The 25,249-nt window shown below is 34.5% G+C and overlaps 1 long non-coding RNA gene across 2 annotated transcripts in view; it reads left to right on the top strand.

Moving 5' to 3' along the window:
- Positions 1 to 209: 209 nt before the first annotated feature.
- Positions 210 to 25,249, top strand: part of LOC135302098 (uncharacterized) — a 54,641-nt gene continuing 29,601 nt past the window's right edge. The window contains exons 1-3 of one of the 2 annotated variants that reach the window (XR_010363793.1): positions 238 to 343; positions 2,930 to 2,968; positions 14,556 to 14,694. This is a non-coding gene — a long non-coding RNA (uncharacterized LOC135302098). Of the gene's footprint in view, positions 344 to 2,929; positions 2,969 to 14,555; positions 14,695 to 25,249 lie in introns of both variants that reach the window. The other variant, XR_010363792.1, reaches the window with a different exon arrangement.

Below are 25,249 nucleotides of genomic sequence, written 5' to 3'. Positions count from 1 at the left end.
GCTGAGTTAACATTCAGTCAACACAGTTAAACCTCCACTCAGCATTCATCACGACTGGCTCAGCGATACAGGCTCCTTTGCAAGGTTTTATTCCAGCAGAATAACACAGCATCCCAGAAGCAAATCCCGGGGAAAAAGGATGAACCATGTGGAGCAGTCAGCTTATAAGGGGAAGGGTTGGGGGGTGGAGCTAAGGGCTGGGCAGAGGGGCCTGGCCTCCAGGGGAAGGAGGGTGACCACCAGGGATGCCAAACCAGTGACAGGGGAAGGAGAAACCAGACAAAGTTGCAACACCGAGTGCCTGGGGTAGTCTGTTTTTCCCTTTGGGAGGGCTAACTCTGTGGTAAGTAGTTAATGTTTCCAGGGCTGAGGGCTTGGGTGTTGACCAAGGCAAGAGAGTTCATGGCATGCTACACCTTTCTGACAACAATATTTCCTTCATTTTTAATCTCAAATATACTGTATAGGATCTGTGTAGATATTAGCAGATTGGCCCATGACATATTTACCTAGCACATTATTTCCTCAAAAACACCGTCAGCAAAGCTGTTTCCCATATCACCTAGAACAAGGCATTTCTTTTTAAGGTTGTTGTGGTGAAGGGTATCTCTGCTGCACATCATGCAATTCTCATATCCATATAATAATACTGTAAGCTCATATATTTTGTGCATTTAGAAAATTATATAAATATAGGTGACATTTCTCATTGGCTTTGCTCTGGACTCACAAACTGGAAAAAAATTCCCTATCCTTACTTGCACCTGTAATAGTCTTTACTGTAAAATCACACATCACCTAGCTTATTATTTCTCTGATTCATGTTAGAACAGTTGAATACAAAGCCAGTAACTGGTTGAAATGCTCCACCTTTTTTTTTGTGGTCTCAGGTGGTACACCAGTCTTTTCATTCAGGTGGTATAGTATCATTTTTTGTGGTGGATTAAAACCAACATAGTGATAAGACAATATATTATCATTATTATATAATTTGTGATGAGAACAGAAATTTATACCCTCTGCCCATAAAATGTGTCCTTGTTTATGGAGGTGAATGACTCTTTATATTTGTAGCAAAAGTTCTGTTTGTCTTAGAACAGTCATATATACTGTACAGCTTACACAAGTAGGTCATTAGCTTGATGTGCAGCAAATTTTTGCTGGTAGCTATGGCTTTTTAAAGCATACTTGAACAGCTTATACCAGCAGAAGATAATTTTGAGCTGATAATAATCTGAGAGTGATGGACTTCCACTGCATGCTGAAGTTTCACGTTGATAGTTGGGAAGCAGAAATTAAAATGAGATTTTTTTAACAAAAACTGAGCACAGTTCTTTTATTTATATTTATGTTTATTACATTAATTTTATCTGAAGTGCAAAAATTGCTGTTTTTTGAATGTGCAGCTAACATCTAATGTGAAGTTTTTCTAGCATGAATTGTTGGGTTTTGTCTGTGTATTTTTTTGGTTTTTTTCTCTCCATTTATAGCAAAATTATGTGATGTTTTAATATCTTATAACTATGAAATTATTTGGTCCTGGCCTCCTTTTTCCATTTATCATACATGGGATTACTCCAAGGAGTATGCTTCCTAGAGATTTGTATAATCCATCTTTGAATCATGCAAACAAGTGAAAGTTTCAGCAATTTTCAAGTAGTTAATTGTGTTTAATTATGGAATGTTCCTCCACATCAGGCCATTGATCTCAAGAGATATAAAAGTGTATCTCATGCCAATGAGTTTATCATTTCATTAAGTTGATTTTTTCACTGTTCATGCAAAAAATGTATTTAGGATTAATTTTTTTCTTAAGATGTCACTTTGTATCAAGTCCAATGTTAATACATCTGTAAAGTTTCTGGCAATGGGTAGATATCCAAACTTTTGCCAGCAAGTATTCAAAATAAAAAAACAGCTTTGTCATAACTCTCATCGGCTGTCGGATTAAAAATCACTGGAGCTAAAGTCAGTTTTTGAAAGGGATGAAGTTGCCTCCAGTGACTGCAAGGTAGAGCGTTGAGGCCAATATGGACTTCAATTATAGTGTTGGTTGAAGAATAAATATTTAATCCTAGTAAATGTGTCAGATAGGAGTTCATGTAGGGTCTCTGAACAGAACTGAAAGGATTTATGACTCAACCCCTGCCCAACAAAAAAAAAACAAACATGAAACAACAAACAAACAAACAACCTAAGAACATTTTGAATTGTAAGAATTGAAAGAAAATGTATTCTTTCCTTCAGTTATGTAATTCAGTCTCAAGCAGGCCACATAAGAAGTTATGCTTTCCAAAGGCTTGGTTCTATCTTTGTCATTTGAATGTCCTCAGTTGTTAAAAATTAAGAGATTTAAGGAATTCTGCTTGTTTCAGAATGGTTTGTCTATTCACAAGTCATACAGTCTTAGAGTTGGTATTTGAAACTTTTGAAACCAAAGAAATCAATTGGACAAAACAAAAAGTTGCAAAAGCTATCAACGAGTCAATAATGCAAGTGTGGTATTATTAGTAGGGCCTGTTTTGCCTCATCTGTAGGCATTTGTAACAGCTGCACTTTTGCAAAAGAAGGAAACGTTATGACAATTAGGGTAAGCAAATTGCAAAAGGAAATATGATACTAAGTTATCAACATAGTCCCTAAATAAAACATGCTATTTCTAATGTAGTCCTGATGTCCTTCCATCAGCAGAGATCTCTGGATAGCCATAGGCAAGCATCAATTATACAGTAGTTTATAATGGTAATTCATACAGTGATAAAACAAAAAAATAACAGTGCACCGAAAAAAGACAAAAACTGAAATTTGCCTCTAGGCAAAGCCTTGTTTTCCATAAACAAATTAAAGTGCAGAATGTACTTCATTGACTCATAGAGCATTAAGTTACATATTTCTTTTCTTCTTTTCTTGTCTTTTCTGTATGATTTAGAATTGGATACTGGTCTATCTTGTGCAAATTCTCAAGAATGTGAGTAATGGACCTTAATGCATGCTAAAGTATAAATGACTTTTGCAGTTCAAGAAATGTTTCTCATGTTCAGAAGGAAAACAAACTGATCTGAATATACTAAATATACTGTTATATTATTTAGTTGTGGTTGGAAGATTCCTGTTTATAGTGGCCTATAATGTAACTTATACATCATTTAAAGAAGATCTATGCACTGAAGGAAACTAGTTGAAAGGATGATTTTATTTCTAGTTTTATTATTAGAATTTGGTTTTTGCCTGTTGGTTAGTAGCCTGGTTTTAATTTTAATTTCTGTTAATTATTTTTCTGACCAAAAAGGTGAGAAAAGCTTTGAGATACCAGTTGTACTTTGAATGACCCCTAGAGTACCTATTTGTCAGTTTCTAAATAGAGAAATAAAAATTTTGTCAGGGATTTCCAACTCTACATTCTCTAATACCAACATTTGCCATAGCAGGTAAAAATACAAGACTGTCATACAGTATCTTATGAATAATGCTCAGACATGAATAAAAACCTTCAGGCATGAAATCCTGCAATTTAAATAGGGATCAATTGGGCAAGCTTTGGTCCATGTCCTTGCACTTCAAGGCACTTTGGCGAAGAATTTTTTATGGGTGATTTTTTTTTGTTGTTGTTGTTTGTTTTTTTTTGGGTTTTTTTGTTTTTTTTCCTGTATCCATGCTATGTTACTCATATCTTCCTCTCAAAGTTATGTCTTCCTTCTTCATGTTTTCCCCTGATTTTTCGGCATCTGTGAGGCTAGTTTTGGTATATTTTGGTCCTTTGCTCTGCATCTGCTTTCCTCCTAGACCATTTTCTTTTAGTCACTAAATGTCCCAATTTTCTGGGTTTTTTTGTTATTTTTTCAATTGTGTTTCATTTGGTCATATCTCATTTCCGTAGTGTTTGTAGGTCTTTTATTTTTTTCTCAATATGTTGGGGTTTTTTTTCATAGGTAATTTTATGAACAACCTCAGGGAGTTTTTTGTGTATGATAGATTTTGATAATGGGAGTTGTGAATCACTTTTGGATAGGAATAAGAAATGTTATAGAGAAGACTGTTCTGTCTGCTGACAATCATATTTCCAACCATTCACAAAAATTTCAAAGTTGCATACAGTTTTGAGAGGGAAGTAAACTACCTGACATATGGAATTCTAAGGCAATGATTCAGAAAGTTGCTATATTACAACGTATATCATGTTCTTTAAATTTTACAATCACGGTATGAATGCATCAATAATACAATATTCTTTCAGGTTTCTTGGTTATATATCTTAAGGTTTTAAAGCTTTCAGAATTTGAATGAAAAGTTCTGTGCTCCTAATTAACCCATTTCTCTAATATTTAACTTGTCAGAATATTTAATTGCTTTTATTCTAGGAATATACTTGTCCCATTATACACCTTTTATTAAAAAAGATAAATCTTGCTCTTTCTCCATCTCAGCATTTTTCCCTCCTTTGCTACAGCACTCACTGCCTGCAGCCTTTTGAATGAACAGGTTTTTTGATTCTCTTGAATTATTAGTTTGTTTTCTTGATCAGTATGTCAAATTTTCAAGTGGTGGGACACACCTTTTATGCAAAGTCTAACCATATTTTTTTCTGGTTTATATGCAAACTGTAAAAATATCTAATTCAGCTTCTCAATCATATATGAGCAATGGAGCTTTTAGACTATCAAAGTTAAAATGAGACAACCAATAAATAAAAGGAGTCAAACCAATAAGTAAAAGGAGTCAAACCCCTGAAATGCTTCAAAATTAAAAAAAATACAGCATCAGCAAGCAGGGAATAATACTTCATAACTGAATTCACTTACAGAAATCTTCAGCTGATAAGTACACATGCATGTAATTTGGTTAGCTGGTTGTTATTCAACTTTCTATGAGTTTTCTGCCGGTTTATGGCTGAATTTTCTATCAAAGTGGTGAATTGAATCTGGCAATTTAGTTTGTAAAACTGTGTCTTCCATGGATAGGGATCAAAATAAGGAAGGTTGCAGCTGGTGGGAAGAAAAGGTGCACTGACAAATGCATTAAAACTGCTTGCTCTGAGAAGAATGAGAATGCATGATGAGTGCTCTTTGGGATAGTTGTGGCTATGCCAGTCAATGACTTTTAACTTCCTATCCTGTTCTGCACCACTCTTTAAACTGATGTTTCTGTCGTGGACAGTCTCACCTCTCCGATCACACACTTCTGTTGGGACACTTGCAGAGCTCATTATATGCAATATGTAAGATTACTAAGGAGACAAGGTGATTATTATTTCTTTTCTATTCCCTGCCCACAGCAACAATGATTGAATTATAGTGGCTAGTAAAGATACAGGACTGATGTGCATAAGAAGTTCAGCTTTAAGTGGTAAAAACTATTGAATATTTGGGATTTAAGATTACTTAAACCTGAATATTTTTGGGACAAATTATACTTGGCAGAAGGTATTACAACTATAGTGCTCATAGATACTGAATCTTTGACAATGAAAACATGCCAGAAAAAGTTATATTTTTAAAGACTTTTTTGTTTTTCAAATAACAGGAATAGGAAGAACTTCCAGATTTGGAATTGCTCTATGGATCACATCTGGGATTTTAAGCTGAGCTTGAACACACCCTTGTTCAGCAACAAGAGTGTTGAATATTAGAAATAAGAGCTTGCATTCCCAGAGAGTTGTCTTGTCAATCACATTGGAAAAGTAATTGATGAACATAAGGAGGGAAATTGTGCTAATAACAGAACTTTGGAAAAAACCTCATGGTACAAACACATTGAAAAAATGTGCCCTGTTATGCCATTTGTATGAACAGAGAGTGATTAATAGCTTCAAAGGAACTGCAATGAAACTACTTGAAGTATTGAATCCCTCTCCTATAAAGACTTTTCATCTTGCTTTCTGAGCAGTTTCTGGGCAGCACTCATCTGATATCATCCTTTAAATGTTCTTTGATGCCTTATCTTCTATTTCCTCTAGTACAGTCTAATTCAGCAACATTTACTGATTATTATCTACTTACCTTTTCACTGTTTTTACCTGAACATTTACTGGACATAAATTTATTAAATTCAGTTAGTGAAAATGAGATGTGTTTCTACCTGCATTAGGTTCAGGCCTCTCCATTCTTCAGGAGTACTGTTCATGGTCTTATACTCCCAAGCAAGACTAGTCCAGTATTATGGAACAAAGAAATCAGCAGGCTTTTTCTAAATCCCCATATATCACAAAATTTTGGTAGTATCAAAGTCTCCCTAGAAAAATATAATCCAGCTTAATTCATGAGAATATGTTAATAATTATAGTTGGATTTTGTTCATTTTTAAATAAGATATGGAGATAGGGTATGGAATTTCATATTTTTCTAATGACTTGAGATCTCAACTTGAATCTTCATGTGGAATTCATCAAACAGGCTTTAGCAGCACTTACACATTTCCCCTTTTAGTAACTGTTTCATATTAAGCCTGAAGGAAGCTGAGGATAATTTTTCCTGTAATTTATGATATTTGTGTCTATTTGCAACAGTTGTAAAAATACTGTGTAAACAGAAACATCATAAAACACTCATTTAAAAAGTCTTCTAAAGCCAGAAAGGGAACAGATTTTCCATGGCAGTAAATTAGACAAACATGAATTACCCCCAGATATCATGGCATTCGGGTTTGTTGCCTTTTTAATACTGGTTTATAATGTATTTATGATATCAAAATAAAAACAAAGTAAAAGCTATATAAAATGAAATTTGATGTCATGATATTTCCTGATTATGAGGGAGAGATAGTTAAAATTAAAGGAGCTAATCTGTGACAGAGGCTATGCGAAGTCCTTTGGAAGGGATGATTTCACCAGCCATGTTGCTTCTCACAGCTGAGGAGTGTTTTTGTTACAAGGAGACAGAACTTCTCAAAAAGGCAAATACTGTTTCAAAGGAATCTCTGCATAACTTTTATCAACAATATTTCTTTCACAGGCCTAAACATTTTGCTATTTATTTTGTCTTCAGTGTTGAAAAACTTCCCTGAGTCCTAGGTCTTATCATTTTCTTCTCTTTCTTCCACTGCCATAGTCAGAAATTTCCGTATATAACACTGCAACAGGCTATTAGGAAGTGATACTCTGAGAATTAAGCTTTTTCAATTTGCATTCTTTTTTAAGAATGACCTCTTTGTATTCTAGCAGAAAGACAAGAGCAGAGTTCAATTCAACAAGCACTAATAAAATGTAACTGAATTATCTGACTAGAAAAAGAGAGACAGTAGGAGGGAAGGAGCAAGAAGAAAAAAGGAAAAAGACCCCTGCCCAGTATACTCTAGATGACAGAAAAAGAACATGATGGAATAGATAAAAGAGAGTGAGGAATAAAGATAAAGACATTTCTTGATTTAAATAAATAAAATGAGGAGGATTTGGAAACTCCAGGAAGTGTACAATGAGTCACCTACTGAACAATAATATGTTACAAATATATTATTGGATTTCTTGAATTATTCTGGATATTTGTGTCTTATTTGCATCCAAGTGAATGTTAAGGGGTTTTTTTTATTTGTTTATCTAGCATTCTTCTTTATTTTATTGAAAAAGCTCCTTCTCTTCCTGTGTGAAACTGCAGAGCTTCTGATAAAATCAAATCCCTGGATTAACCTGATGAGAGTTTCTCAACAAAGGGATGTAAACATGGCTTTATAGCAGCTCCAGTGTAAAGATGTTGAAAACAGAAATTATTGTTTTCTTAACCAGTTTGCAAATGGGTTTTATTCCTTTATTCAGCTTTGGCAGAAGTACTATAGTTATGTTGATAGAGTTCAGGTTTGTATGTTCAGACAGATTTCTATTTTTCTAAGTAATTTTGGTTACTGCTGACTTATTCAACCCCTGCACTCCTGTACAAGTTGGGCTTCCATCACATGAATATATGGTTTTTTCCTGTGTTTGAGTTGTTCTCATTGTAATGTTTGTTGTCTCCTGCCATTTCATTTCTCTTGTTTTATAAATATGAATGTCATTTTTTTATTGAATGACCTTTTCTTAATCTATTCCTACATCTCTGGTAAAATTTAACATGCAATGACTATTTTGTGTATGAAAGATAGACTTGAAAGTTATGCTAAGGAGAATAAAATTGCTTTATTTTTTTAATATTTTTTCCTTAAGCCACTTAAAAAATAAAGCTGCTTGGTACATAGAGGGCAGAATAAAATATATTAAGTAGCAGCATAATTAATTTTTTTTTCTTAAAGTGACATATTTCAATGAAGAAAAGTGCATTTCTAAAAAAATATTGTAACAAGTTGAGAAAAAATGTCAGTGTCATTTTGAAAGTAACAGTACCTAAGCTCAAGGCCTTCTTTTGTTTTTGCAGATAGTTATAACCTTTATTTTTTAAAAGACATTTGAGTCACTGAAATAACTTATGTTGTTTGTAATCAGTGTTTTTTGGTCTTGAAAGATGTAAGAGGTCCAGGGTTAGAATCAGGGTTTGAAAGAACTGGAATTAGTTCCATATTTCTAGAGGCAGACTGTTTCAAGAGTTCAGAACATTGGACCATTACAGTGAAGCAAATAATAGATTTGTATGAGTTTTGTCACAGCAGAATAAGTTTCCTTCACTAATGTTATATTATTCAAATGTGGAATTTCCTTGTTTTAACTTTAAAACATGGACATGGAAACACAAATTACCTGGGGACCCTTCATACAGACGTGTCTGAGAATTGCTCAGAAAAAAGCCATTCCTTTCCAGCACATTCCTTTCCTTTCTGAACAGTGTTGAAAAAGGTTTATGACTCTCTTTCAAACTCCTGCAAAACATGCTCAAGGCATAGGAATTTGCACGCTACTGAACTAAAAAGAAATTCTATATAGACACCAAAAAATTAATTCAGCAGCCACTGTCATAACCAGAAATTTTCCCTGGTTGCACATTTGTTGCTATTGCACATTGGTACCATATTTGTAAGTCTGCTAGACTGTTTTTTTATATACAGTGTCAATGCTTACAAGCCTGTCACCCTTTGAGGTGTAAATTTATAAGACTAAATCTCAAGAGAAGTGTGACAAAAGTATTTCATGACAGATATGCATCTAGCTGTATTCTCTACCAGTTCTCTACTCTCCCTCATCTGAAAAAAACATTCCAAAACCCTCAGAGTGTGTAATTATAGACATGTCCTCCTAACACCTATTAAATAACATTTGAATTATAAGCAGAACTGTGAGTATATTTTTCTCCATTTTTTTATATTATGCAATTATGCTATTTTTCTGTAAGTGTTTTCATTATCCCATTTGATATCTAAACCTTGTTAGAATCCTTGGTTTCAGTATGGTCAGTAGCTTAATCATGCACCGTTTAAAGAATTATTTTCTGACCTTTTGACTTCATTCAGTGCTATTTATGAACATACATTCACAGAAAACATTTACATATACTATATTTTATTTTTTAGTTATTCACATTATAAAGATAAACCTGGTGGTATTTAATCAAAATTGGTTTTCAAGGCTTGTATTTAAAAAATGGTAAAAATAATTATAAATTTTATTCACCTGCACAAAGGGAGAGGAACTTTTCAGAGAGAGTGAGAGACTTGGATTACAAAAAAGAATATATATACATATAAAAAATATGCATTATATATTTACACATACATACAAGAAATTATTCTGGACTTACTCATCAAAACAAAACAAAACCAAGTAATTGGAAAGCACACTGGATTTGGTCCAAATTCTCATTTTCTGTCTTGATTTCTTTGTTCAGACATCAGTTGTGCTGAGTATTTACATTGTACAATATAAACTAATTTATGGCACTTACATCATTACCTAACATGCTGTTAATCATCTTGCATACTGTGAAATGTTCCAATGTGTAACAGCCTTTCCCTTATTTGGAATATCATTGATTCATTGCTCACACTTTTCCTCTAAGGAAGTGAGATGGATGCTCTTATGATGCTGTCTATATATCTAATGGGACTCCACCACACGGAAGAACATAAACATACTGTATTCAGATGCTTCACACTTTTTTTGTTGAATTCACTTTAGGGTCATTTTATTTCTCTTAGTAAGATAATTGCTATAAAAATGGAGGGGAACATTTAATTACATTGACTAAAAATAAAATGAAGAACATCACAAAGACGACATGAAATTCGTTGGTTGCATGGTGCAAAAAACATTGTTTCGGGGAATAGCATAGCGAAAGTCCTTTCTACTGTATTAAATGATATAAATAATAGTTTGAAGCAAAGACATATCCTGTGATATTTTGCTAGCTGTGAGTGTTGTTTATGCAGACTTTACTCTCCCTTAAAATGTGAACAACCTTTATTGTTCCTTCTGAAATACAGTTTTTGGAGGAATTACCAGAGAATAATTTAATGGTTTGTGTTTAACTTAAAAAACATCTAGTTCCAATAACCCTGCCATGGGCAAGAATGCCTTCCAACGGACCACATTACTCAGAGCCCCATCTAACTTGCTCTTGAACCCTTCCAGGGATGAGGTATTGGGGCATCCACAACTTCTCTGGGATCTGTCCCATTGCCTCGCCACCCTTACCTTAAAGAACTTATTTCTAGTATCTAATCTAAAACTATCCTCTTTCAGTTTGAAGCCATTTCTCCCTTGTCCTGTCAGTCCATAAATTTCCTCTTCATCTTTCCTGTTGCTCCCTTCAGATACAAGGTCTTCTAGACCTATTCCTAAAACCTCCTATTCTCCAGGCTGAAGAACTTCAGGTCTCTCTGTCTTTAAAGGAGAGGTGTCCTCTGATTATTTTTGTGGCCTTTCTCTGGACTTGCTCCAACAGGTTGCCATCCTTATATTGGGCATCCTAGATTTTGGCACAGCACTCTAGGTGGGGTCTCAGAACAGCAGAGTAGGGGCAGAACCTCATCCCTTGCCCTTCTGCCACGCCGCTTTAGATGCAGTCCAGGGTGTGTTGGCTTAAGAGGAGAAGAGTGGACTCTGGAACTGTGAGGTATGACTAGATTCACTGGCTTTGTCAGTGATATCTGTACTCTTTTTGCTTTGGCTATCGTTGCATGCATATTTTTCCTTGATTTTTTTATACTTCTATACATATTTCAGACTTCTGACTTGGAGGCACTACATACATATGAGTGAAAAATCAGTCCACAAAAATCTGTGAATAAAGACTTTTAATATTAAAGACATTTCTATTATTTATTGCATTTAGGGTTATAATATTCATAGACCAAACAAAGATATAAGTCTTTGTATATGTTAATGTATTCATCTGACCCAACTTGCAAGACTGATGCCAATGCAATCTTCTACTGAATTTATTCTTAACATCATGAGTTATCAAAATTTCAGGTTTAAAAAGTAAAAACTTATGTTTATATAAAAATTTTGACTTGTGGTAAACGTATTTCTGGAAAGCTGGAATTTTGAGATCCTATAATTAAAAATGTAATATTTGGCCGCAGGGAAGAGGTGAAGCAGAGGATAACAGTAGGAAGAGAGGAAACAGTGCAGAAAGATGCAATAAACACTGCTGTCACAGGAAACATCAAGGAAAGCCAGATGAGGCTTTTTGATTTAGGCATAGCTGACAGTGTTTATGGATTAATAAATATCACAAGGCAATTTCTGAAAGAGTGTGGAATGCTTGTAGGACTTTTCCCTCATTTTAGCTTGTGATAAGCTGCTCTGGTTATGTCAATTTTCCTATTTTTTATCTAGAAACTGCATTCCAGTTGTAGTTCTACCGTATGCCATGCAATCTATCCAAAATTTTGGTGACTTTCATTAATAAATTAAGTAATTATCCTTTATAGGCTTCGACCAGGCCCTTAAAAATCTCATCTGGGATTTTTAGTTATCAAAGAATGATGAATTAACTTCTCAGATAGCCTAAGCCTCACACAGTTGCATTGATTGTAAATAAATCCTTACTGAGGTAAAAAAAAGTATTTTCACACAAAGTAACTAGCTTGGTTTAGTAGTCTCAATAGAGGGATGGAGCACCTCTCCTGTGAGGAAAAGCTAAGAGAATTGTGTTTATTCAGCTTGGAAAAGAAAAGGCTGATCTAATGGTGGCCTTCCAGTACACAGAGAAATCCTACAAAAACAGAACAACCTGAGTTGGAAGGCACCAACAAGAATGATGGGGGTCTAACTCCTGGCCCTGCATGGCACCATCCTCAAGAGCACTATCCAAATGTTGAACTCTGTCAGGCTGGTGCTGTGACCACTTCCCTGGGGAGCCTGTTCCAGTGCCCAGTTGCCCTCTGGGTGAAAAAACCTTTTTTTAATATCCAACCTGAACCTTTCCTGATTTTTTTTTTCCTGAAAATTTCCTTTCATGCCATTCTCTTGGGTCACGTCACTGATCAGAGAACAGATCAGTTTCTGCCCCTCCTTTTCTGCTTGAAAGGCTATTGAAGACCTCAATGAAGTCTCCCCACAGGCTCCTTTTCCCCAGGCTGAACAGATCAACTGACCTCAGCCACTTCTTATACAGCTTCCACTGAAAGCCCCTCACAATCTTTGTTGCCTTCCTCTGGATGTTCTCTAATAGCTTTGCATCTTTCTCATATTGTGATGACCAAAACTGCACGCAATATTCAAGGTGAGTCTGCAACATTGTAGATTGAGAGAGACATTTTCTAAGAGCATATAGTGACAGGACAAGGGTGAATGGTTTCAAACTGAAAATGAATAGTTTTAGATTAAATATTAGAAAGAAATGGTTTATGATGAGGATGGTATAGCACAGGAACAGGTTGCCCAGAGAAATTGTCAGTGCCCCATTCCTGGAAGTGTTCAAGGCAAGGTTGGATGGGACTCTGAGCAACCTGGTCTAGCAGAAACTGTCCCTGCACATGGCAGTGGGGTTGGAACCAGATGATCTTCTGCAGGGAAGAGATGAAGCAGAGGTTCTTTCCATCCCAGGCTATTCTGTGATTCTATGACATAAAGTTTTAAAAGACACAAAACAGATAATTTTATCTGAGAAGGATAATTTTTTAATGTGTATAAGCAGTTGACACTTTTTTTTGACAAAGATAACTGCTGTGTTTTTGGTGTGTTAAGCTACATATCTCAGATCTAACAAAACTGCATTTCTGTTTTTAATTTGAAGAAGTTAAACCAATCCCTGACACTAATCCTTTTTTTTTTACCTGTTGAGAGTATATGATTGTACTCTTATAAATTACAAGGACTAAGAAGAGGATGGGAAATGTCAAAATAATTTCCTATCTAGGTACCATTATATTCATAAAATATGAAGTTCTCATCTTTTAAACGTATAGATTTTTTTCTAAAAAAAACTCAAAACTCAGTTTTAGAAGTGGACTACGGCCAAAAAACTTAATTAAACACCTATGTACACCTATTGACATAGCCAATCTGCTTGCTACCTTGCTTGTCAAGAGAAGCACAGGAGATAGTGAACTTAGAGCTTAATGGCCTCAGAGAGAAGAAAAAAAGGAAGTAAGATAATATACAATATTTTAAATAACAATAATGATGTCACTTCACATTTATATTTGGTCTTCTATGTATTAAATGCCATTAGATCTAAGCAGTTTCCCAGTAACTGGAACCATCATTCCTAGAAATAAATTCTAAAAAATACTTAGAACAGGCACCAACCCCCTCCTCAAAATACAGGTTATGCTAAGGAACTTCAAATTTTGCTTTTGTACAAAAAGAAAAAATCAGGCCTTTCTGAGGCAATTCTATGAAGCCATAGATACAACCATGCAAACAATAATTGAGACTTAATAACTTCAAGAATAGACACAGCCTCTGGTAATTGTGTCCATTATGTATTGTGGGGTAGTAAATGGAGAAAAGGAAGTAGGGAAGAAAAAAAAAAGAAAATACTGGAGAGACACCTCATAATCATTTTTACTCTCATATAATTGTAAGCCTACTCTAGTAAATCTTCTGCCATAAAACTTAATACAGCTTTTTTTAAACATGTTGAATGAAAATACTTAGTTTATTGCTTTGCTGCTGGCAAATCATTGGGTACTTGTACTATAAGCAAAGCAAAATCTTTGTAAGAAATTATTTTAAATGGAATGCGTCTCGCATGATCACTGCATTTGGGTCAAAGTCTTATTTACAATAAACATGGATGCTCTATTTTTTTGTTTTGCCTTGACACTATAGTTTTTGTTGTTGTTCTACATAGCACATCTATTATGCCTTACATTAAATGCATACATTGTGTTGGCATTCCTTTGTTCTTACTGGATTTATTTACCAGATACTTAAATACTAAATTTATACCTATTTTTAAGGGTTTGTGTAACACATAGACATTAACTATGTTAAACTTCTCTTTTATGCTTGAACTTGCAAAGAGTTTCCTTACACTTTCTTTTAATTTCATGTTCTTTGCTCTTCTAGGCACCATTCAAGGCAAAAATTAAAATTACTAAAGTTCCACTTGAAAACCTCACTTATAATTTTTTATTTCTGAAGCTAAACAGTAGTTCAGTCTGTAATAACCTCAGCTAAGCCTTGGGCAATTCTGAAGTTATAGTCATATAAACTCATTAAAATTTTGATAATTTTTGTGTCCCTACAGGAATCTGAAAGATGTTTAAATCTCTTATATATTGTATCATATTCATGAAGTTAAAGGAAAAAAAAATGGAGGACTATAAAGAAACTCAAAAGAACATCCAACCTGACTCCTGTTCAAAGATGGTTGAGGGTTGCCTAAGGTAGGTACTTATCAATATGCAGTTGAATCTATAAAGGAAATTCTTCAACCTCTCTCCTTGGTTCGTTTCCATTCTTTGACCTTTTAGGTAAAATGTTTTTGGTATCTTAAATTTTATCTAAAAATTAAAAATTAAAGAAAATTCTTATCTACTTGAGCAGAGTACAGAAATTTTCCCTTTTTTTATAGCAGCCTCTAAAAATTTAAAAAATGTTTTCATGGTTTTTTTTCATGTTTTATTCTTGTAATGTAGCAGTCTTTGGGGGGGGTTCATATTTGATTTCCAAGTGTTCCTAATGGCAAAATTAAAGGAATTAATTACCAAGGATACTAATTTTCTTATTCTTCATGCACAGTGGAATTCAAAAAGTATAATCTATCCAGAAATAGAGAAACAGCTTATTTTACAAACTCTACATGACTTTTTGTGTGTTCATGATGAAATATTTCAGAATAGTCTCTGCCATATATGGCTGCAATACTCTGACAGAGGTCTTCACACTACTGAGTAGAACACGACAATTTCTTATTTTGTTCTTTATCTTCTTAATACAATCCAAAAAGATACTTTTCCCATTATACTGGTCTTCTCTTCTTGGCCCTTCTCCACTGCAATATAAATATTTTTGTCTGACTTTCCAAGTATTCTGTTTTGCATTTATTCATCTGATTCTCCTGAGTGTAGTTCTTTGTTTTTCTGTATATTTAAGTTCTTTTGGTTAATTTTTGTTCACTTCTCCAATTATCAGAATCGGTTTGAGTTCTAATCCCATTGCGCAATGTGTCTGCAAAGGCTTTTAGCCATAATTTGAAAAACATGTAAATTAATTTTCTGTTTCACATTCCAAGTTGTAATATTTCCATCAATATTAATTAATTAAATACATTAATCAAAACTTAATGTATCATAGCTTATCTGGTTTTATCTCTTAAAAAAAGCTACATGAATTTCTAAAAAAAACCTGGATAGTTCAGAATGCTATATATAAATCAAAAGAAGGAAAAAGTCCCTTTGTTAAAAAGAAATGTCAATTTTTCTAGCACTAAGAATTTGTTTCATAATTTTCAGCTATGCATTGAATATTGGAGTATATTTTTTCATTTACTGTAATTTTAATTTTTCATTTTTTGTAAGTGCTGATAACTATTATTTCACAGAATTGTGACCACTGATGTGGAAACACAGCACCTATTCATATACATGCACACAACACCTTGTGCATGTATTACCTGCAACAGAAACATTGGAAAAATTATGATTTTTGAATCATAATGATTATTTATAGAAATCTTCATTCATCACAGAATGTCCTGCTTTATTTTCAGGTTATTCTTATATGGAAAAATTTACACAATTCATTTAATATAAAGCTAAGGAATTTTTTTTTATTTCTTTATGCACCATACTTATCAACCTAAATCTCAAATCCTTTTCTGTTTTGCTGCACCTGAGCACTGCATTGTTGTAGAAAATCAGGCTCAAAAGGACCTCTGAGGTCTTATGAACCAGTTTCATTTGCCCATCACAACTGATCAGTTCCTTGAAGCACGTCCCAGTTGAAGGGCAATGATTTCCTTCGAGTTGCATTGCTCAGCATTTTCAAGTAAAAGCCTGCCATATGGGCTGCAATACCTTAAATAGGGATCTGCTGCCGTCTTATTCTGTCTGCAGTGGGGTAGGGAAGAGCTGAGAAGCAGAGCTCTGGCAGATCTGAGGGCATGGCAAGCTCTGGCAGGAGGCAACAACACACAGCTGGCAGTGGATGAGACAGTAACATCAGTTGCCACAGCTGCCTATGAAAAAATGATGTATGAGCAAGCCATAAATCATTCTTGTTGCAGAGGAAAATTTAGTAAATACCTTTCAAGGCCTTTATTGCTTCCTCTCCCTAAGAACTGCATGAGTAAATTGCTGTAACAGAGTTTAAGTGTGAGGAAAATCCTGTTGAAGTACTTACAAATATGCAAACAGTTTTTCACACAAGCAAACATTTCAACTGAAGGGACTGACTTTTAAAGAAATATTCACTACTCTCTTGCAACCTGTGTGCCCACATATATTTGTTATTTTCTACATAATTTTTATTTCAGCTATGAAACCATAAAAAATTCCTAGCCTGATACCTCTTAGAATCTTGGGATATTTCGAGTTGTATCAAGGTAGTTAGTTTGAGTAGGATACTGTACTGTATACCCAGTATAAAAGACTGAAGGCCTTAAAAAAACCACCAATAAGATCATCAGTACCGTTACACCCAGACAGTTTCTTAAAGATGCATATTTCTTACAAGAGGTTTGCTTCTGTGCTTCATCTGCAGTCTTATGGTGAATGATAACTACTAACAAGCCAAATGTTTTTGTGCCTTTGGAGTACTGAAGAAATACTAAGTAATGGCAAATATTTCTGGAAAATATTAACACGAAAAGCTGTCAGATTATATACAAGGAGTGAGTAGGGCTAATATAGTGAATAGTTGGGAAAAGGATATTATTTAGTAATACATGTGTTCTATTTGTCTCCCCACAACCATGAATCTCAGTATCTCTTTATCTACATTTAGCAAATGGTTACATAAAAATTGAAAGCACAGAGTAAAGTTTTGATTGTCTAACAAGGAACTCAAATGTTCTGGCAATTGTAACAAATGCTAACTCTAAACAGTGGTTAAGTGCTTTGCTGGGAGTTGCTTCAGATTTTATTTTTCTCTTAAAATTTTAATTTAATGCCTTTTTTTCTTAAAAATTTAATTTGATGCCTTTTTATCACCCCAAAATTCAATCTGTGAATGCACTTTCCCCTACAATTTGTTTCCACTGCTTAAGATGTTGAAACAAATTACTCTAAATGCTTTCAAGGGATGTCTGAGAGAATTTCTAGTACTTTAATTGGAGGGATATTTTTTGGACTGTATTTCTACAGTACCAAGGAGATCTTTGAAAGATTTAGTTTAAATGAAACACCAGAAATTAACATGATACTGTTTTCTCTTTTAAGTTTGGGGGGTTTACACAATTTTCTTTCAAGGCAAAATATGATAGTTAATTGACATGTATGAAAAAAAAATCTTTATGTTTCTGTAGAGAAGGTTCCCTAAACAGGAGTATGGTGGGGATACTGCCAGAAAGACCATGAGATCAAACTGGTAATGGATATTACATGTGCAAATACCTACAGGAGAGGCCACGGCAAGATTCCTGCAGGTAGATTTATTCTACAGTTTATCACCAATAAAGCTATTGTAGGAATATTGGTTTAACAGAATTTCTTTTAGGTAATTGGATAAATTATGCAAATGAGTTCCTTATTAACCATAGAACATAAATAGATTTGGGAATACAAAAACGTGCAGATATGTAATTAAATATAATCACACAGTATAAAGGGAAAGTTTGGCCAAAACATAAAGCTCCAAGGTATAAAAAGGGAGCCAGCTCATGGTCAGATTTCCATGTGGAGTTCTCTTTAATCTGGGCAGACAGAAACCTTGGAACTAAAAACAATATATGAGCATAAAAGAGGAAATAGGGTAATTCAAGCAACAAAACCCTGTCATTTTCATATAACTTCAAAAGACAGTATCTGAGTCAAAAGCTGTCTTGGTGAATATTAGGATGACTTAAGGATATTTCCACATAGTTTCTGCAAGAAATAGAAAGAAAAACCTCGAACACATCATAAAACTATGAGATTATGGCTGATTAAAAGCATACCATTATTTATTGTATTTTACCTAATTTTCTAATGCTCCTCCATTCACTCCTGTGCTCCCTGTATTTCTGTTTATTCCCATTTTCTTTTTCTTGTATTGTGGGCTGTGAGGTTCTAGCCTTCTGTCTTTCATTGTAAAAGGCATTTCTGATCTACATTAAACAATTACTTGTGCTTTTCTTTCACATCTTTTCTGATGTTCTACATTTTCAGGCTGCCTCTGTTACTTCTCTCACCACACTTTTAACTCCCAAGTGACTACTTTCTCTAGCACTGTTGTCTAGTCTCTAGAGTTTGGAGTAGGGATTTCAGTTAATGCATTGTAAAACCCTGATTGCACTATTGTGGATGTACTGATTTCAGCTGAACTACACAGATTTATGCCAGCCTGGAGAGTGGTCATTGTGTATCTGAAATAACCTAAGTTTATTGAATTAAACCTATTTACAAAGGAAAGTATTATTCCAACCCTGGTTTGAAACCTGTAAATCTTTGTAGAATCACTTGACATGAATGATTACAGAAAGTTCGTGCCTGTGGATCACATTACAGCATTCAAAAGATACTTACATTAAATCTTGAGTAGTGCAGAAATAAGCATTTTAAAATGAACAGTAATAGAGTGAGATGCCTTTTTCAGAGAGAAAATAGAACATTTTGTCCTCTCATCTTATGCACATCTCTTTATATCTTTAGGCAATTATCTCCCATTGCAATTTATGATCCAAATTAAAATTTATTAAAAAAGATGGCTAGCTGATTCCAGTCAGGTTTTCCAGTTGTTAAACATTGTCTCTTATCAAAAGATCATGATCTTGATTAAAAGATAGAATAAATCATGTCATACCTGCTCAGCAGAAAGATATAATTTCATTTATCCAGTGCATCAACAGAGAGATTCACAAACACCTAAATTGCTGATAAGACATTTATATTAAAGATATTTATTATTTAAAAATTCTTTGTGGTCTTTTGTTTATGTTTTTTCTTAACATTTCCTTGGTACAAGGATAAATCCTTTTTGTTCTGTTTCTGTGCTCTTTAACAAATGCAAAAACAGCTATTACAATATAAGACTATTTTTTCAAATTAGAAAGATAAATACACAGCATTTATCAATCTCAGGCCATGACACTATCAGAGCACAATGGCAGCATTCATGGAAGAGTATAGCACAGTGTTTCTAAAGCTTGCTCTTCCCATATGTAGTTTACACAGCTGCAAATTAAAGATATCTGAGGAAATATTCACATACACTAGAGTGAGATCAAGATGAAAAGAAAAATTATTAGATAAATAGAATAAAGAAAAGAGAAAAAGAGAGAAAAAAAGAGAAATTATTAGTCTCTCTATTAGAGAAAGGCACAAAACCTCTGTCAGAGCTCCAGTGGGCAGAGTCATGGTGACACAGTTGAACCAAGTGCTCACCTCAAGTCTCCCTGTGGGTGTCCAGTATTTGCTTGCCAGACACGTGGAAACTTGGGCATCTGTGCATCTAAAACAGTATCTAGTAAGTACAAAAATTAGCATGGAAATCTTTTAGAAAGGAGCGTGAGATAGATGTAATCACTGACAGTTCTTGGACTTCCAGTCCTTTTTTATATGATTTGCACAGGAAGACTGTTATATCTGTAGCACCAGTAGGGTTTTTTTTAAGCATTCTCATAGACAAGGAGAAGAAAATAAATTAAGCAGCTTTAGCTATACTGCAACAATACAATCCTCACTAACAACTATAGTACAGAATCCTCAATATTTTGTGAGCAGCAGTCTTTTCACCACATGTAACAAAAAGTCAATTTTTAAAAAAAATTCCATTTGAGGTATTTTGGAGAAAAATAAATCATTGAAATGGAAGAGAAGAAGTCCTGAAGAAAAATTGTGTTAGAGTGGAATGAGGTTTGGTTCTCATGGCTGTAGTTGCCAAAGAAAGAAGGAATGACAACAATAGATTTAAGGCTTTTATGCTTTTTATACTGATATACAGACATAGTTGATTATTAAAAAAAAAAACCAACCAAAAAACATGCAATCATCTGGATATCCACACAAGCAGCATTTCCACACATATTCATTTAAATATTATACAGCCATAATTTTTAAACCTGTGTATGTTATAACTTATCTCTCCACTGATAATAGGATAGATGTGTAAAATCTCTGGTTTAATAAGTAAAACTTCAAAGTAGAGAATTCAGAGCAGACAACTTACATTTATTACTACTCTCCACTTCTAAGAGCACTTCTACATCCTTATAATACAAGAAAGTCAAATATATCAGAGAGATGTCTGCAGAAGAATCTCTGTTTCATTTAAAAATTATCTCATCTGTTCAAATATAAACGATAATTAAAAAATAAATTTTCAGGCTAGTAATGATCTCAGTACTTAGCATGTGTATGGCCTGCTTCCCTGTAGAGTAAATATAATAAAATTGTTGTTTCCAACAAGGTAAAATTATTTTTAAACTTGCCCCTTGAAAGAGAAAGATTCTCTTAAAAGAATAAAACATCATTAACAACAAATTAAACTTAAGCTTTTTTTCAGGTTATATACTTACTTTTAAAATTTTTCATATTTTTTTTCATATTATATGTTACCCATGTAATCCTACTAGATTTTTAGAAACCAAGTAAAATTTGGAGAGAAAGAAAGCATATTTTCTGATCGATTCTCATAGTCAAGAAACATACTTTTGTAAAAAGCTAGTTGACTATAATTAAACAGTGGTTACAATGAATATTATTATAATTTTAGTAAGATTTTTTCCTGAAGCAGCCAGAGACACAGTAAATAAATTTTGTGCATGCAAATGAAAAGCCAGGAGTAATTTCTGCCTCTTGTGGCATATGTGTATGGAGAGCTTACATGCAAGAGGGGAGAGAGTGAAAGTGCACTCTTTTTTCTGTAAAAGATCTTCAGACCTTACTGCAGTAACTAATGTCACCCTCAGCTTAATCTAGTCTTCTGTGAATATAAGACCTGATATTATCTCTCGGTGTATAGAATTTATATCCTTACTTTACTGTCTGATATTACAGCTAGTAATAAAGATGTTCCTATAATAAGCAGAGTAAAAGGTCATGAGTTCATTCCTCCTGAGCGTCGTGATGCCTGTAAAGAAGTTATAACACGCCTAACAAAATTGCCTAGCTCTTCTTGTTCCCATGGTTTTTTTGCTTTGGTGTTAATCTGTAGGAAAAATGGGGGTGAGGGAAGAGATAGAAACGTGCTCCTGAATTATGCCTAAAATGTTTGACAGTGGAATTCAAAATAACATAATTAGACCAAGAGAAAAATAAAAGAAGATATTGTAACCACTATTTGGGTGATTGAGAGAAAGTCAGTGGGGGATTAGCAAATGAAAGTTTATATAATTTTACATTAAAAAAAAATCCAATGCTTGGAGTGTGGGAGACATCGTGCAAAATCCTCACGTGCCAAAATGATATTTATTTTTCAGTTTTACCAGGTTATTGCAGGCGTTTCCTTACAAATTACACTTTGTGCCAATCCATGTGCACAGATATGTATCAGGGATGACAGAAAAAAAATCTCTGGATCATAAATAAATTAATTCATAATAGTTCAAAATAAGGACGCCTAATTTTTGCAGCCTGCTCTATCTACCCAAGTTCCACCTCTCAGTTGAGAGGGGGAGAAGAGGAGGGCCATGTAGCGGAGAATACTGCAAGATGTTGTTTTAGAGGTGTCACAGGAGATTGTAGAAGGCATATGGAACCAATATTGACCATATGTATAAAAATTAAGTTCAATTCACTATGAGTTTAATTTAGTCTGGCATGGTTATGACTTAGAAATGCCCAGACTTCTGCTGATTTCCAGATCCCAAGGTCTTCAGCTGTTCCACCAAATGAGTTTCTTATTTTTAAGAAAGCATCTGAAAAGGGACAAGTGTTACCAGTACTTAATGTAGAAAGTAAGGGAATCCCAGTGACACAGATTGTCCCACTGGATGCAGAAAAACCAACCTGTTGGAGAAGAGCACTGGCTCAGACATGTATTAAAAAGGGTGGTAGACACTGGTGCAGGATGCACATGAGACCACAGAATGGGGGAAGCAGTAGGAGGTGTGAGAGAAGACAGGAAGATACAAAAACAGGACGTGTGTGAGAAGAAATGTGAAGAGGTCTGTCTGCAGAAATGAAATGGAAGAGGAATGTGCAAGGGGACATTGACTGAGACATGCTGGAAGCACACTCTTGGAAGGAGCTGAGGTTTGGCAGAGGAGGCACTGTCCATGAGAGCCCATGCTGGATGACACATAGCCCTGGGGGACTGGGTCCAGGGATGATCCCACAGTAGGGCAGAAACAGACCTGCAGAGAATGCAGCCTGTGGAGGGACTGGGGTAGTGACAATCCCAGAGGGACTGGGGCCTGTGAAGCGACCCCTACCAAGGCAGGGTAACCCTGAAGAGTACAGCAGCCCATGAATGCTTCACACTGGAGCACAAGAAATGATTAAGAAGTGACAAGTGGAGGAAAAGAGTAAGATGCAAAGGGCAACAGAAAGAAATGGCTGAGCACTGACCTCAACCTCTTGCATTGTCCATTGCCTCTCCAAAAATGTGTGGGAAGGATTGCATGTATTGTGCTATAAAAGCAAGGGAAATTGAGGCTAGAAAAGGGGGAAGGAAGGTGGTGGACTGGAGAAAACCTGAGAAACAAGTGTAGCGTTTTTTCCTAGGGTTGTTTTCTTTCACAATACCTGAGATCATAACTAAAAATTTATGCTCGTTGGAAATAAATGAAGTGATAATCCTGGTATCAAGACTGTTTTGCCCATGGCAACTTAAACAGTGTTTTATAATATTATTTGAATGAAAATGACATTAATCTAAGCATTGGTTGAAGCTCATGTTGTGCCCAAGCTGATTTATTTATGCTTGGCCACATGCAAAGTCCATATCTTTTTGTTAGGTACCAGTTCACCCCTCTCATAATGTCATTTTCAATGCTCAGTTTATTTCCACATCCTACCAATAATTTAATATTCCTTGGTGTATCTTGCTCATCTGCCATAAGTGGATGCATAGGGGATGTACAGATGTCCTTTAGTATGATGTGCTTCTTAGCCAATATATGAAGAGAAGGTCAATGTTTGAGAGAGAAAGAAACTATGAGGGCAGTAAAATCAATGAACTCTTTATTTAATTTAACTTGAAGGATGACCACCAGCTGTTACTGCACCAAATCAAAAACCAAAACAGAAACAGAAAGAAATGCAACAGAGTTTCCATGGGAACTGCTGTGAAATACGTGATGACAGCACTTTCTGTAAATACAAAAAATAACAGAATTGACAGGAAAAAAAAAACCAAAACAAAACAACTGAAAACCCAAAAAGCCCAGATCGACTTTTCTAGTCAGGAACTAATTTTTTCTTTTAGATACAACCTGAAAACCAAATCAGTTTTACACAGCAGGTAATTTCTAGAATTCACAATATTGAACATTTGTCTCTAGAGTGTTGTGTCTGAGTATATATGAAAAAAAGACAACACAAAAAACCCCAATTAGGTTGAAAATCTATATGAATCTTTATGCTAAATATTATGCAGTACTGATGTAATCCTGTCCCTAATAAATATTGCAAACCTAACTACTTTGGAGCAAAAATTAATTTAAAAGACAATCCGCTACTTGCTGACCTACTACATGCAGCTAAATACCATCCTGAAAGCTTGGGTTTAATGGTTTAATTATTTTGTCTCTAATCTGGCAACTGTAGGGAAGCAGACATATTACGTTTCTAGCACACTATTCCCTCTTTGAAAACTAGAACTTGAATTAGAGCAGTTCTCTCTCCTCACACATACTTGGAGGTGAAAATCCCTGAAACACAAAGAACTCTTAGCTCACAGTTTTTTTCTCTGTGGTGGTCATTTTGCAGCACTGTATGTTAATCCATAGAAAAGAATAATACAGTTTATCTAGACATAGAACAGCTTTGTTATCATACCAATTAAGCAATAAATGGTAGAGAAGATACACCTATCACTGCTTTCTAGTTTACAGGACATAATTGAAAGATACTGATACTTAGCATACTTTTTCATGTCTTATAATTTTACAAATGAATATCCTTTTTCTGTGGCAAAAGTATCACAGAAATTTCTTCTGTTCTTTTAAAAAGAAGTTGTTTCAAGTTCTGTCTTCAAGTATCTCTGATGTTTCTATTTCTTTAAAATAGAAGTTGATTTTTTTCAAACTGGAAGATCCTTATTCTGTGATAAGGGAAGTAGGCTTAGCTTGTGAAGCACTTTGAGGTGAAAAGAACTATTATAGAAACAGATGAAAATGACAACTGCATTTAACTTCCCAACACTTATAAAAGATTAATGGGATTCTTTGAGAAGTGGTACCATCTCTGTTACTTACACTACATTTCAAGGATTTTCCAATAAAATCTACAGGTTAGAGAATTTCCTTTTATTTCAAACATTGCTTTGGTTTTTTAATAAAATACTTATATAGGCCACAGATCTCAGATGCTTAATTCTTAAAAAAAATTTTTGGGAACATATAATTCAAGTCAATAATCAAAACGTTTAAACTTAAAAGCCTCATAATGACAAAAGAAATGGACAGATATTTACCTATATGAGAATTCTGAGGGTTCCCAGGAGAAATGTGAAGTTGGAGAACTTTTGATGAATCTTTTTTTGGTAACATCTGGGAAAACACCACCCCTATCGTTTGATTAAACATACAGAAACATTCTTCGAAGAAAGGAAACTGTATGAAAAAATACCTTTCATCAGCACAGTATGTGGAATCGATACATATGAAATTGTCTTCCATTGACTCAGTTATAGCCACTC

The sequence above is a fragment of the Passer domesticus genome, chromosome 6, assembly GCF_036417665.1.
Source record: "Passer domesticus isolate bPasDom1 chromosome 6, bPasDom1.hap1, whole genome shotgun sequence".
Classification (NCBI taxonomy): Eukaryota; Metazoa; Chordata; class Aves; order Passeriformes; family Passeridae; genus Passer; species Passer domesticus.
The sequence above is the reverse complement of the archived record's forward strand: the minus strand, read 5'-3'. Positions and strand labels throughout refer to the sequence as shown.